Source organism: Tinamus guttatus, unplaced genomic scaffold, assembly GCF_059628265.1.
Source record: "Tinamus guttatus ecotype Peru unplaced genomic scaffold, ASM5962826v1 Tinamus_guttatus_pri_ptg000403l, whole genome shotgun sequence".
Taxonomy (NCBI): Eukaryota; Metazoa; Chordata; class Aves; order Tinamiformes; family Tinamidae; genus Tinamus; species Tinamus guttatus.
The window spans coordinates 1,071,655-1,087,485 of record NW_028288937.1 but is presented as its reverse complement, the minus strand read 5'-3'; the positions used below and the strand labels follow the sequence as shown (position 1 = coordinate 1,087,485).

At 40.1% G+C, this 15,831-nt stretch overlaps 1 pseudogene; it reads right to left on the bottom strand.

Annotated features, from left to right (window-relative positions):
- Positions 1-3,360: 3,360 nt before the first annotated feature.
- On the bottom strand, positions 3,361-15,194 carry LOC148593377 (uncharacterized; annotated as a pseudogene).
- Between the last annotated feature and the right edge of the window lie 637 nt (positions 15,195-15,831).

The window sequence follows — 15,831 nt, the reverse complement described above, 5'->3', positions numbered from 1 at the left end:
AGAACTGTAAGAAAGATCAAGTTTTACATTTCCATCAAGAAATTTCCTTGGTTACCTTTATATTTACCTTTTTTATTCTAGAGTTTCGTGACATTAGTGTACCTCCATCTATAATTGAACAGCAGACACTGTTTACAAATAATGTCTTGCATACTGTGACAGTAAGTACTAAGGTTTTAACATGTCCAGCTTTTTCTGTATGCTGGCAAAGCCAGATGAGATATTAATTGAATAATTTGCAACCCCTTTTCAAGCATTTCAGTATTTCTATGATCTGTTCCTGTAATATATCCTACTATAGCAACAAACTGACAGGAGGATTTCACATGCAAGACCTCTTGAGTGTTATTGGAGAGTTGGCATAAGGAGGACAACTTGTGTAGGCAGAAGAAATGACTGAATTAGTCTATTTGCTTCTTCCCTCTACTTCCAGTACATGGGGTTCATCTTCTGCCTGTTTAAATCAGATAAACATGCTGACGGGTCAGAAGAGTGCCAGCACCAGAAAAGCAGAGGGAGCACAGCTTTTCCAGGGAGGAGGCTGTTAGATCTGCTAGACTACTTCGTCTAGCTAAAATATTAACAGGATCTCAGGTGCTAAGGACTGTCCCTATAGAATAGAAATAAAATGTCCAGAATAGTCTGAGTCCCTTAATTAAACTTCCACAGATTTTCTTAATGCTTAGAAATGAATGCAGTAGGAAAAGTGAGTAGAACTTATTCTTAAGAAAAGAAGATACACTACATGCTGCAGATTCTATATGAGTGTCTATCTGTCACCAAAACTGGGGATGAACCTCTTAACAGCAATGTAGCATTAAGAAGACAGCATTCTCTTTACTGCAGTGCAGGATGCTCAGGGGATCACTCTACCTATCATGCACCCCATGTGTTGCGTTAGCCACAGCTTGTATCTCGTTGTTACATACATAGGTATTGAATTTCCCAGAGTGATCATACATAATCATTCTGTTTCCTGGAACTAATCACAGCACCCTCACACGCAAGTGCCCTGGGGGTCTTTTGGGACCCTTGGTGCTCATCTTTGTATCCTTTTGATGAACTTTTGCAGCTTCCTTCCAGCAGTCCAGTTTTGGCTTGGGGTGCTCTGTTTGGCTTCATCATTCAGTTTTGACCAGCTTCAGGCAGTTCCTTCAAGTTACAGCATTCCTTAACAACTGGTGTTTGCTGTTTTGGCTATGCTCATTCAGGATGTACCAGTAGCAGCTACAGAAATCAGGTCCTGGGTGCATGCTTGGCTGAAGCCCCTTAGAACATAACCAAGCTCCAAAATTGTGTTTTAACACCAATTGGTTTTCAAGAGCAATTCGTATGGTCATGTAAAATAATTATTTATAATGTAATGACAAATACTGACATTAATTTTCAAATTTCTTTGAGACAGTAAACAGATACTGTAAAAATAGAAATTATTACATCAGGATAAAGGTGCAACCAGCAACTGTAGATATCTGCATAAAAGTATGGTAAGGAAGGGTTTTATTTTTCTTCACCTGCTACTCAGAACCGCAGCTACCACACAGCAGCAACAAAAAGGAAAAGCAAACAGAGGTTTTTTTCAGCCCTGTTCTTTGCTTTCCTGCTAACCATGTCACATCCAATACTAGGACAGAAAATAAAACTATATATATATATATATATATATAAACAGACAGCTATCAAGGATTTCAGACAAGTTTTGTGGGCTTAGTAGAGAACAGACTAAAATGTTACATTACACAGGGTCTCAAAATACACACACACTGAAATAGTAGAAAACACTGTTCTTGTTAAAACTACGAAGTTTGCAAAGGCATCTGAAATGACTAACAATGGGGATTTCTTGTAATCTTCTACATCATATGGAAGAACACCAACTACATCAGCTACTATTCATGTTCCTCCAGACTTCGAGTAATTGTGCACTACTGCTTGGGAGTTTTATCATTATTTTTATTTATTTCTGAAGTGTGGAATGATTAATACCAATTTCAAACTCTGATTTTGTATTTAAATAAAATATCCCTTTTATATGTATCATGCATGAAAATAATGATCATTACCCCACAGTAAAAGCCATCATTTACCCTCTCCAGTTTCACCCCACAAGGCCACCACACAGCCTCATGGCTGGACAGCTCTTCAGCAGTACAGAAGGTGAGAGTGTGCTAGTGCATTCACAGCCACATACAACTACTACTTATCTCTTTAGTAAACCTTCTTATTTGAAGGAAGGCAGAGCAGCTTTGGATTTTATTTCCTCCCACAGAGGCTACTTGAGGGATTTTCAAATGTATTAAGTTCAGATAGCACTCAAGCATGTGCTCTAAAAGAGCACATATATAATTTATATAGTCGTTGGACCTCTTAAGGTAGGGAGTAATAACCATTACTTTAAAACTGTAGTCTTTGTAGAAGGAGAGACAGCAATAAATACAAGGATATCTTAAAAAAAAAAAAGTCCTGAGAGAGGACTTGAGGACCTATGTAGAATTTAGATTTACCTTTTCAATGATTGTTACCATATTTCCTTAATAATGAGCAGTATTAAAGAACATAGGTAAATGTGATAACAAAGAAGTGTCAATGCATCTTTTGATGCATACAGACACCATGTTCTCATGAGATGACGGGTAGACTGGCCTTAAAACTAAGTAATTATTTGACCTTCTTTTTCATCAACAGTATGATTTAAAATGCAGGCAAAACAGCGAGAACTTAATAGGACTGAAATGAACATGACTATAATTTTAAAAAAGGAAAAAATCCAGTAACCCTAAAATGAAAATCCCAATACACCTGAAAAGCTTTGGTAAATTGCCAAGAGGCAGAGTAAGACCACAGGAGAGATGACTAGAATACATCATAATTTCCTGTTTGCTCAAGACTATTTGATGCAGTTAATATGGAAAAGCAAATCATTCGATCAAAAAAGAATGTTTGGTTAGAAGCATTTTAAAGGAAGAAGCTCATTAGAATGGAACTGATAAGTTATGGTTTCAGGAAAGCCCCTTATGAAGGGGGAAGATTAATAGGAAAGTTTCTCACAGATTATTTAATTTTATGACTGTAATATGATAATTAATAGCAAAAAAAAAAAAAAGAAATATGATCTAGAAATTTGCAAAAATATATCTTTTCAGATGGGGAAGTTAGTATGAAAAGAAAGAGTTCATATACAAGTGCTGCCTGAACACTTGTTCCAAAAACAACACATCCAACTTTAAAAAACAGACTCCAAAGCACAAGACCTGGCTGGACTCCAGCCCTGCTGTGGGAGCAAGAAGAGATGCTACTGCAGACACCATGTCCTCTGCTTTGCCTAGTTAACATCCCTTCTTTAAGGGGTGCTTCCATATTTCAGTTGCTGTCTTCTAAATTTACCCCGCTTTTCCCAAGTGTTCTTCATCCACACAGCACCACTTCTTCCAGAAAGCGTCTTCTTATGTACATGATGAGCATAACATCAAGCAGGAGGTTATATTCTCTTTCCCTTTGAGGAAAAGAATATTACACTGTTAGCATAAATGTCTGAATTAAACACAATGTACCAGTTTTTCCTAACACAGGAGAGAAAAAAAAAAAAGACATTTTGAAAAAAAAAAAAAAAGAAAAAGTTTTGAAGTGATTAAATTGTCTCATTTGCTCATTTAGATTTCTTAGGCTTTCAGAATGGCAGGAAGTAAAACAATTTGCCCAGCTGAGTTTGAATTGAAATGTCATGAACCTTCATTGAAAATGCCAGTCTTCCGTCTCTGTTTTTTTTTAATCTTTTGCTAATCTCTTGGTTTAGGGCAGAAATAGGTTGTTGGAAACTCCAGCTGCAGTCAAAATCATTTCCTCCTTCAATACAAAGTTTAGGTCTTTGAGGAATGTCAGATCAGAACCAAGACTTATAATAGCATCCAAAAAATCCCCTTCCTAATGTGTACCAAAAAAGACAAGCAAATAGATGAAAAAACAGAGAAATAATGGATTACATGAATGAGGCAAACTGCACACATACAAAGTTGCAGGACCTGATGTACTGTTTTAGATGCTAGTTTTGCATTATGGAATAACAGCATTAAAGCAGCCGTGCGCTAAGTGTGCACAAACACTCAGAGATAAAGCTCCAACTCCAGGGCTATTCTTGGAGAACATCTCTGTGTACCTCAGAGGAAGCACATGATGTTTAATCAGAGAGGTAAATCCTTGCATAGACAGCTGAGCAAATACAAGAGTTTGCTTGTGCCCACAGCAGGAGTCCCTCCTCTCTCCCCCCATCCTTCCTTTTTATCCATGTTTTTCAGATTCCACAGTGAGTCACTAAAGTCCCTAAAACAGCCCTGCCAAAAGCAGGGTGTGAAGTTAGGAGACAAGAGGAACAAGCAGGACTTCACCCTTTCAGTGGGGGCCAGTTGCATTACTCAATCCTAATATTTCAGGATTAGCCATAGGATTAGCCATAGGAAAAAGCCACCCACATGTGTAGATGCCTGCAGATATACAGGGAAAACAGATGTTTATGGGCTCCCTCCGAAGCAAGAGATGTTGTTCTTTTTGATAATTAGGATGGTAAACAAGACTACGTTTTATTTAGTGCACACAAATAGCACCACAGACACTAGTGGATTCACTGAAGTCAACACCACTAAAGTCAGGCATATTTGCATTTGTTCAGCTCAAAGCCTGCTGCTAACAGCTAGGACTACCAAGGGGGACAGCACGGAGATCACCAGCACCGGGCAGCAGGCAGGTTGGCAACAAGCCGGCTGGTGGCGCAGGCTGCTGAGCAACAGGCAGCAGGAGGTTACCACAACGTGCCAACGCTCCAAGGAAGTGCTCGTCACCAGCTTTATGAGATGCTACGGGCCATCCCCTTACCAAACGATTCAAATCGTTGCTCTGTTTTCAAACACAGCCCTCCACATTTCCAGCTGTGCATCTTTCCCATGAAGGACTTCCGTGAACTTGCGTTTTTGTACTGCCTGTTTCATGCCCCTGTAAATTTTCTAGAAAGGATAAAAGAGACTTAATCTTTTCAATAGAACGGCAAACAAACAAAAATCAGTTCTTACAGCTGTTCATATGTTTCTGTCATTCTGATTAAGCTCTGCTGAGCTCAGCCCAGCAACTCCTTGATCCCTGAAGACACTGGAATTGCCAAGAGCACCATCACAGCTAGTCAAACAAGGAGGAAGGCCTGCAAGAGACACAGACATTCCCAAGTTATTGTTTGGCCTCAGTTTAATCAGTTCATTCTTTTTATTCCAATGGTATTTGCAATGATTAAATAGCAGAGAACAAGTTGATATGACTTTCTGGTTCAGCAAACTGACACTTCTGTGGGAAAGGAAATGTTTTGTAATTAAGTAAGATTTTTCACTATTGCAGAATTCCTTCCACACAGCAAAACCATTTTCTTTAGTGCCAGAATTAAAGAATAAACCTACAGAGCCACTCCAGGAGAGAGCTGGTAAAAAAAAAAAAAAAAAAAAAAAAGAACTTATGGCTTCTAATTAATACAAACTCTTAATAAGAACCCAGTCATTCTCACTCTAGATGAGAATAGAAGATGAAATGTTAGTATATCTTTGCTTCTCGTTCTCTTGTCTGGAAGGCAACTCAATGCTGCACAGAAATAACCTACACAGCTTCAAATCACCCGTGCAGATTTCTGAGAAGTATCTGGACTCTAACTGAGCATAATAGCTGGGGTTATTGCTTATGCCCCTTCCTCACCTTTACCAAACTACAAGTGCTTGTGTAAAACACTAGAACACTTCAGCACACACAGCCAAGCTGTGCTGCTCCTTTCAGGAACCGAGATCACCAACCACAGAGTATCAATTCTCAGACTGAGAAGAACAAACCATCTCAGTGCTGCTTTGTGTTCCTGAGCAGAGGCAACGATGCCTCTCCGATCTACACACCTGCCCCAACATCCAGTGGGCTGCGCTGGGAAGCTGTTAGCATCTCTGCACTCCCATGAGCAGCTGAGGCCAAGCTACGTGCAGAAGATTCCTTCTCAAGAGCTTTCTGCAGTTCTTCCAGCCTCCTCAGAAGCAAACACTTTTGTGCTCTTATCTATCAAACCAGAGGTGCTAAAACACTAATAAGTTAAAGAAAACCCCATCCACCAAGCTTGTCAGGTTCTGAAATTACTTACAAAGACTGGAATATTGAAGAGTTTTGTCACTTTGTATCAACTATGTACATCGTTATTTGCAAAAAAAAGGGTTTAGCTGGAAAACACCCCTAGCCCAAGACAACATTCAGCACAGGTAAGGCAGTAAGTATATCAGGTAATATTCAGATTAGCATAGAGTAACTAAAACCCAATTTTATTCAACAGCTTGTGCTTTTTGTGATACCCCACAGACCATAACATACAAACAGCCACTGTCTGGCCCTCATTGCCCTATGCAGGGACAGCAAGAATCTAAAATGGGGCCAGACTCCACACAACCCACCTCAGTCTCATGTGCCTGTGAAATTCACTCAGTTGAACACTAAAGGAAAAGCAAATCTACCCTGGAGAATGTGTTTATGAAATTAATACTTGCATAACTCCTCTTTTCAGGACAGGTTGACACATCCCAAAGGAATTTCTATCTCTTGCTATCCTGGGCAGCTGTAGGGACAGGGGAGCATTCAGCATCCATTGAGAGCTTCCCAGAGCACTTTCCACAACTCTCTCACGAGGCCTCTATTGTGACACAGAAAACTCTTGTCATGCCTGCAAGAACCTTTGAATTCTCCAGGAGAAAAAAAAAAAAAAAACTCTCAAAAGGCCAAGCATTAGCATAAATAAGCACTCTGTCTGCAGGCTGCTTTCTTTGTAATTACCTTGACGATGAGATTCCTAATAGTTTCTCTAAAGGGAATTCAAAATGATCCAAAGAGACTGCACAGCAGATTTTGTTGTTGCTGTTGTGTTATTGTTGTCTGAAGAGCTTGCAGGAATGAAGGAGTTCCCATGATGCGAAAAGAATGCAATTTTTACTAATACTTCTCTTAACATCTCAGTAAGACATTATCTAAACAATATCACACAAATGCTGAATATAAATCTTCTCGGGGCGGGGGGAGGAAGCTGGAGCTTCCTTTCCTTTTTATGCTGCAAGTTGTATTCCAACACAGTTCAATACCACGAGATTCCCTTTCATACATCACCTGTCCAACACAGGCCTTCAGCCCCACTATCTCCTTCAGGCAGATGTCCTGCAAATAATCAAAAACAATCACAACATTATGATGAATTACTTGTTATCTCTGTGTATTTAGACGCCTGGTGGATACCATTCACACAGCATAAGTAAGAGTAAATGAGGCAGCAGGGTATACTGATCAAGTTCTTCTGAAAAACTTTCTTCTAAAACAAACTTGTAGTTTCACATAACAGTTTGAGAAGAATTAAGAGTTTTCTTTGGGCAAAAGACAACAGTCCCTCTCATCTCTCCTGGCCACTTAGCACAAACTGGCTCAAAGGGGAACAAGTCCCAGGAGAGAAGCTCTCCTCGCTGAAAGGTTTGTAAAGCCCAGATTGAAAAGTCCCTGTAAGCACCCAGTAAGTCTACTCAGCTTCATAAAATAGTAGAAACCATCTTATCAAAATATCCCGAACAACAATAAAAAGCTTTTGGTGAGTGGGATGGGCTTAGCTAGTGATCAGATGAACATTGGTATGGGCACAAGGGGTGGAAAAATCAGATAATAAGGTAATAAGGGTTGGGGGAATGAGCAGCACAAGATGTTAATTTGTTTCAGCCATAACAGACAGAGCACATCCCGAGTGTCTCTTTTTTTTCTGTTATCTGTTCATGAATCACTTTTCAAAGATAGCAAGAGATCTAATTCTCTAATTCTCTAATTCTAGTGCCCTATTGAAAATCCCACCTCCGCAGTCCGTTACAGACCTCACACACATCAGCTGGGCCACGCAGGTCAAGTTCAGATTTGTTGCTCCCATAACCATGCACAGATACAATACTGCGCTGCCTGCAGAGCAGACAGGATCACATCTCAGCAGCTGTAGCAGGAGAAAGCTCTACTTGCCCGCATCGTCCTGCCTGGGCATTTCAGACCCACAAAATGATTTTTTTTTTTTTTTTTTTAGGATGAGAAAGCAGTTCAGCCTTCCCTCTTACGCTAGAGAAAACTGAAATTTGGACAAGCAGAACAAAAAAAAAGAAAACAAAATAAAACAAAAGAAAATCAAGATGTGGGAGGGGAGAGAGACACAGAATGAGGTAGAGATTTTTGATTTTTCCTTACTCATCAAATCTGTTTAACTCTCTAATGTCTGGAAATTTTCACCCAGCTTCCTGATCAGGTCCCTCACTTGCCATGTTAGTGCTTGTGCAAGTGCAAAGGAGAAATGAGAACAGCAGTGGAGGGGGAAAACCCTTCTTTCAGGAGCAGAGTCAGCTCAGAGTGCGGGCTAAAGAGCCTCCCTGAAGACTGTAGGATTTATGCAGCCAGGGGAGTCTCTTTGGGTTCACTAACACAGAGCAGGAAAACTGAAACAGAAGCACTGCCAAACACTCACCATCAATGAAGTGAAAAACACGGCCCAAAACATGTGTCTTTCATGTCTTTCAGCAACTGAAATGAAGGCCGTTATTTCTGGTATCCCTTTGCAAAAAGCATCCTAGCAGAACAGGTACATCAGGCACCCTCCAAAGCACATGGTTGATTTCCATACAGGAACTATGACAGAGCTTTAAGAACATCCTGTACCACAGGGTCTTTGGACTGTGTATCCTAGACATTTTGCTCCAGAACACCCTATTATTTCCCACTCACACTAAGAACAATCATATCTCGATGCATTCAACGCTATAAACATGCGTAGAATGAAAGAGAAAGATTAAGGGAAAAAAAAATAGGTCTTTGTTTTGGTCTCTCTTTTTTGGGAAAAAAAATGCTGGGGTAAATATTATTTCCTTTAGAAGGGAAACTTGGAAATAACATTTACCCCAGCATTTTTCTCATTGTTACAACAATGGTTCATTTTGAACTTTATCTTACTGCACGTACAGCTGGAAAACCCCCCATACAAACATATTAGAGCAGCTGTGGCTTTGTTTTCACTGTATGTCTGTCACAGCTCCACAGATTTCAAGGGACCTATTGCAAGCTGACATAGCTGTCCAAAGGGACAGGTTTTCCTAGAGCACAATTCTGAAGACAGCCCTGGAGCACCCTGCATATGCTGAAAGAGACAGCCATTTGGTGGGAACATTTAACAACTCTTTTTAAAAAAATCTTACATTTTGTAGTAGTGCAGGTTCAATGAGCAACTGCTGATAGGGCCTGATTGTAGCTCGCTGAAGGAGGTGGATGTGGCAGAAGAACGTGGCAGTTCATTTTCGAGCATTCTTATGCCCAGTGAGAGCCCTGCCTTTAGCTTCAGGAAAATTCCAAGAATTCAGTTCTCAGGATTTGACTTGCTAGAGAAGAAAAATATCCACTCCCCTTAACCAGGGAGCAATGCTGTGGCTTGCAAACTCACAGCCTTGGAGAACATGGAAGCATTAGGATGTCTTAACTGCATCCTCCAGGGTTTTGCCAGGGAGTGCACATCTTCACTGCCAGCACCAACACCATGTTTCTTTCAGCTCTATAGTAAATACCAATTTCACACCATGACTGCTTGCTTCTTTCCTATCAGGAACTCTGAAAGTTTATATTAGTTATTCTTCATGGTACGAAAATAGGAAGCTCTCACTCTCTGTCTGCTTGGACCTGATCCACTACCATTGACATTAATGGTAACTCCTTCCCCTGAAATTCAATGGTGCAAAAACTGCCTCCATTTTCACCTTTCCCAGAGGAAGAAAGCAACAGCCACCTTTCATACATGGATGCGAAGTTGGCACACTTCAGACTAAGCATAATAGTTGAAAAATGTGGTAGATCGTGCTCTACTTGCTCTACTGAGCACCTTCTCATTTTCTAAATTGAAGATTTTTTCCTTTTCCTCTTTCTGGGTCCTTTTGAGCTGGGACTTGAACTCTTTGTTTTTCCAGCAGCAGCTCATTTTTCTTCACATTAGTCCTCTGTGTTTGTGTCTCTTCCCCATTTGAGGTTCCTTCCAGCCAGGCTCTTGACTCCCCTGTTTCAGTTATTGAGCTGTCCTGGCCAAGGAGAAAAGAAATCACACATTCTGCATTCACTCCGGACAGCTTAGATGTACTCTGCTCACTCTCAAGAGCCTGAGCAAATATTTGAAAAAAGCAGGGTGGGAGGCCTGGTCCTAGTAAGAGAAGTGGGAGGGACAAGGATTTCATGCACACCTGTCTCATGGTTCCTTTTAAAAACTGAAAATTGTTACAGATGGGCATTTTCCAGAAGGAAGACACCAAAATTCTTGCCCACTCTAGAAACTAGCTACTATGGGAAAACTATGCATTATCTTGTTCATTCTCTGTATCAAACATGAATGAGTTATACATCAGTTACCTGTCAGGAGGTGCAAGATAGCAGACACACTAGCAGAGGAAGGCATCAATTTGGTCAATAAAGGAATTGATACCTGTCTATAGTTAGAAAATGCCTTTTATTGAATAAACAGTTCTTCTGGAGCATCAAAAAATAAGAGTGTTTTCAGTTTTTAGGTACACACATGCATAATTAATGTACCTTAACCATCAGTCATTAAAAGTGTTTTATGATTTCAAATATTCCCCTTTTATCTTGTTCTTTCCTCAAGAGTACATCTAACAGCTACTGGGAGAACAAGAGAAATGTGATAGTGCTCTGCATTCCCTGTATGATGAGAAGGGGACTGATATGCCAAACTTATGGAAACCGGCACAGAGACTTCTCAGTAATAGAACAGGAAAACAGGATTCTCTTCTCTTTCCAACAAGAGAGAGAGAAGAACACGTTGTCAGGAAAATGGCATTTTGCCCTTTCCATCCATAACGTGCAAAATTTCATCCATCTTCCTCATACTCAGTGGAGTTACTGGAAGGGCAGGAAGATCTTCCATATGCAGCAGTGCTGCTAAGGAGGTTTTTTTCAGAACGCACATCTTTCACAAGCAGTATTGCTCACATTGTGCTTCATTCACTGGAGCCTTAGTACCCTTGGAGGTCAGAGCAGTTTTCCAGATATCAGTCTGGCAAGTAGTGGCACCTCAGACCCTCCTGTCAGGACCATCCCTGCACGATGGCCAGCATACAAGCTGCAGGAGAACTAAAGTGGCCTCCAAGTCTTCAGAATATATAGAGAAGGTGAAAATAATTAAAGGGTGCTTCCACATCAGCCTCTCAGCTTGGGTCAGGAGTGCATGTCTTATGCATATTCTCCAATTGCCTCAAGTCTTGTGTTGCCATGCACATTACTGAGCAGTCTTGAAACACACAAACTGGATCCCTTTTGTTTCAAACTATCCAAAAGATGCATCCCAGGCACCCGTGTGGCTGGTCCCAAATAAAACCCTTGAAATGCACACAAACAGGTTGTCGCACCAGCTTCTTCCCCCTGCAGACCCCCTCCTGGTGTGCCATGTTTGCTAACACAGATGCCAGGAAAGTCTCCAATAACCTCGGAATAGGGATACTGTGGAGGGCATCCAGCAGATGGCAACCTGCTGATAGCAAAGCAGGGAGCAGGAGTTCCCACTTCCCAAAGCGGGTTTTTACCTAAGAAAATATTTCTACCGGTAAGATGAAGTCTTTCTGTCCACTTGGTGTCTGTCTCTCTTGAATTTCTCAAAAAGAGAAAAATGGCTTATTAGATAATAAGGCAAAGCTCAAGCGATTATTTTTGAGCACTGCTTGCCTCTCTTTCTACCTGCTTCTCCTTGAGACTGCTTTGCACAGGTAACATGCTAAACTGACCTGGATTCTGCAGGTCCCACAAAAGTCTTCTCCTTTGATTTATGTTGTAGTCAATATTTGACAGGAGGAATCAGAAACTTCTTTTCATGTTCTGCTATTCGGTAGTGTGTTTGCATGCACTGTACAGGAATTCTCCCTGTTCTTAAAAAGTCAGAAAATGTTTTTGCTAGGAATAACCTCCTCCGTCCATCCCCCCAACAACTTACCAGTTGTTGTGGTGTCCATTTGCTCTCTTCCAATTTATTTGATTCTGATCTGCTCACCATAAATGTCAGTTCATTTTTATATATTCCCACTAAATTGTCAGGACGGGAAACTTCCTCTCACTGTTGCTGCTGTTAATCTTTCTTCTCATTAAAGCAGGAACGAGTCCTTAGCCTCCTGGGTCACTGAATTCAGTCTCCTGGTATAACAGGTCTCCACACAACTTTCACAAATTGATTAACTCCAAGTTAAAGCTGGATAGTTTTCAAAATATTTCGGAAGAGCTGGGCATCAGTTCGTGAGGTAGCAACGCCTATGGCCATTAGAGAAAAGAGTTTGGGAACTGGAGCAGCAGATTCTTTAAAAAAGGTTTGTGCGTGTAATTCCAATAGTTTATGGAAAAAAGGTGGATTTCAATTCTAAAGGACAAAAACTGCAGAAATAAGGAACGGTCTTGAAATGCAGGGTCAAGATCTGCCTTTGGGACATGCACATGTGGGTAACCAGAACTCCTTTCTCTTAAACTGTTAGATTAGATTCCTACAGGAAGCCTTAGTCTAGCGTTAAGATTGGGTTTTACAGTAGGATTCAAGCTTGGTGGCACTACTCCAAGTCACCAGTTTGGTCAGCAGGCCAAACAGAAACAATGAATCTTCTGTTAGCACTAAAGTCTTCCAAAAGAGAAAATATTGACAAACAGATATATTTAATTCTTTGAGAGTATCCGTTAAAAAGCAAAACAAAACAGCTCAGCAAACATAATCTATGCATCAATATCATATGTTTTTGTCACTTAACCCTGTCTCAAAAATCATTACAAAAGATGCCGTTGCCAGAGACAGGAACCAGAAGAGATGAATGGCTCCATACAGAGCTGAACATTGCCATGCTTGTGTTTAGAGTTCCCTTTGTCACGAAACACACTCTCATTTACACGGACAGAGAACAAAGGGAAAAACTGCCACGAGCTGAAAGGCAGAAGACTCACCTTTGAAAAACGGGCTATTTCATTCTCTCTGCCTTCAGACAACTTGCTACGTCCTGCACACTTTTTCAGCTCAGTTTCCAGCCCCACAACCCTTTCTTGCAAGACCTCCTTGTCTCTTTTTGACTACAAGATGAATTTGCCATACTCGTTCCAGATTCTGCTTTCCCTTTTGCAGTTCGGACGGTCTGGACCCTGCAGCGTTTCAGCAGTGAGTCCTTCTGAGGGAATTCTTGAAAAAGATGACTCAAACTTGGAGGGATTTTTGAGCTTACTCTCCAGCACTATCAAAAGGCACATTCAAACTGTTCAAGTGAGCTCTAAGAAATCGACTGTGATCAGTTGTTACTTTGCTTTTATCTACCACAGCAATGCCTTGGACAAGCCCTGATACTTTCTTCTCCAGTGACTTCTTCACCTGGGGCAGGTTGATTTTCTGCCCCCTTATAAGCTCTTTGGAAACATTTAAGATTAGCACTGGGTATTTGCAGCTTTTATCCATGGCTCTTGTGGGGGGAATAAGACTGAAGTGAATAGAAGGAAAGGAAGTCTGCAGCTGAGGGACACCTTTTTAATTGTATTACTTTCTCAGAAATTAACAATTCAAATCAATTTTGCTAAAGAAACAAAATTGCACAACTGTTAAACAGTTAAATAATAGTTAAAAGTGTTCTATTGCCTTTCTAGCTCTGGTGTTAGGCAACAAAAAACAAGAAAGATTTCTAAGTACCGAATTGTACAAGCATTCACATAGTCAGCCTGTTCCTCTAAAGAAGCATTCAAAGAATAACAGAAAAATAAACATTTTTTTTTCCACTTTACAGATGCGGAAAATTATATTCCCTTGTTTCCAAAAAGTCAGTATCTTCTACATCAACAGATGACAGGTATAAGAGCAAAAGGAAAAACAACTCTATTTTTGAAGAGGAAAACACTAAGATATCATAACATATGAGGAAAGTCCATAGAAGCAAAACAAAGTAAAATAAACACAATTAAGAAGAATTTTCGTAAATTCTTCCTTTTTATGATGAACAAATCACCCTCAAATTTGCCTTAAAGATTTTATAAATTGCAGTTTTTACCACTAAAAGTCAGAAGTAGCAGCTTGAAATGAAAAGAATTATTTTTTTCAAATGCAGCTAGGTCAGAATGCCAGTGTCAATCCATGCTTGTGATTACTCAGAAAAAATGGAGACAATATTTGTCAAGCATGATTCAATAATAATTAGCCTAACAGCAAAAAAAATTAGCTTTATCTTTCTTGTGTTTGTATGTTCAGGTAGGCCCTTTTATTTTCTGGGTTCTTCTGAGCAGAAAGTGCACAGTTTATCTTCAACTAAAACTAAAATAGTAGAAGATCAATAAAGATTTTCATCAGAACAGTAATAATGAAATTCAATATCTGTCTCATGGAACCATAATATTTATTTTCCAGAGGTGCTTTTCTCTCAGTAAAATCAGTAAAAGATTTTCTTCATAAATCACTTTCAGGTACAAATTAAAATACAGCCTCATGAAAGCAACTGTCTAGAACTGGCCACATTATAAAGACTGACATAAGAAAAGTATTATGAATTACACAGAAAGGTTTGCTCAGAAAACTTCAGATCTTCTGGTACAATAAATTTAAGCTAAATAAAAAGCAGACTGCTATTAATGCCATGCATGACAGGTTATTAGAGTCACTACATTACAACCAGTGAATGGTTCTGAATGTTACCAGCTTTTCAGCTGCTTATACATAATACTGTGAAAAAAAAAATAGTAGCTTTAACTGTGTGACATTATGCAAAAGCTCTAAGCAACAGCAAATGTCCTTTTTAGATTGAGGAAGAAACTACATTATACACTTGAACATGGTCCACATTTGTAGGATGTGTACCTGATTCACTTCTTACAAGAAGTGGTATCTACCATTTCAAATAAAACGAGCATGGATCAGAGAAAGTTGGTACGAGGATTCCTTCAAGTCTATTAATTTAGATCTATTGATTTAAAAACAAAAATGTTTTGATTCCTCTGAGGTTAGAGGAACTTACCCAGAAAAGCCACCTATGCACACCAGATATGCGAAGTGTTCCACTACATGGCTCAAAACATGGCCTGAAATAGGAAAAATATCTATATTATACCTGATGAGCACTATTCTGCATTGGGGAAGGTTTCATATTTGGATCATCTTGTTTTACAGGCACAGCTTCATACTCAAAATAAGTGATGAAAAGCAGTTTCCAGAAGAGCTAAAAATAAAAGTGCGTGTAAGTTTTGATATTGGCAAAGGCCATTAAACATCACTTCAGAAATACGAGCCGGATCCTCAGACACTTGTACCCTTTTCCACATCCCTGCCAAAGGTTTGCCTTATAAGCTCACACGTGAAAAAAGAAATGGCAGCAGTAACATTTGCAACAGAAACATGAGCACTAGCACACTAGGGAAGTCACTTTGGAGCTCAGAATGCTGAAGTGCAGCTACCTTATCATTTCTATGGCATCTCCTAAGTACCAAGTGCTTTAGCAGAGAGAAAACCCAAAACTCAGAACTTTTGGTGCACTTTTTACAGTCACCGAGCCCGTTTCGAGTGCTCGGTAAGGACAGACCCATGGGCCTTACATGTCCCTAGATGAGTGTTTGCAGGAGCTCACCTGCAGTGCTGCAGTATCTGCCTTTCTAGGCAGACTTTTGGCAGCTTCTCTTCTTGCTGAGATGCACAACCCCTAGAGCCCCTTCGCACACAGGTCCCTTCCCTTAGGTCTGAGCCAGTATGACCAAAGCCACTCAGCCAAACGTCCTCATCTTCTAGAG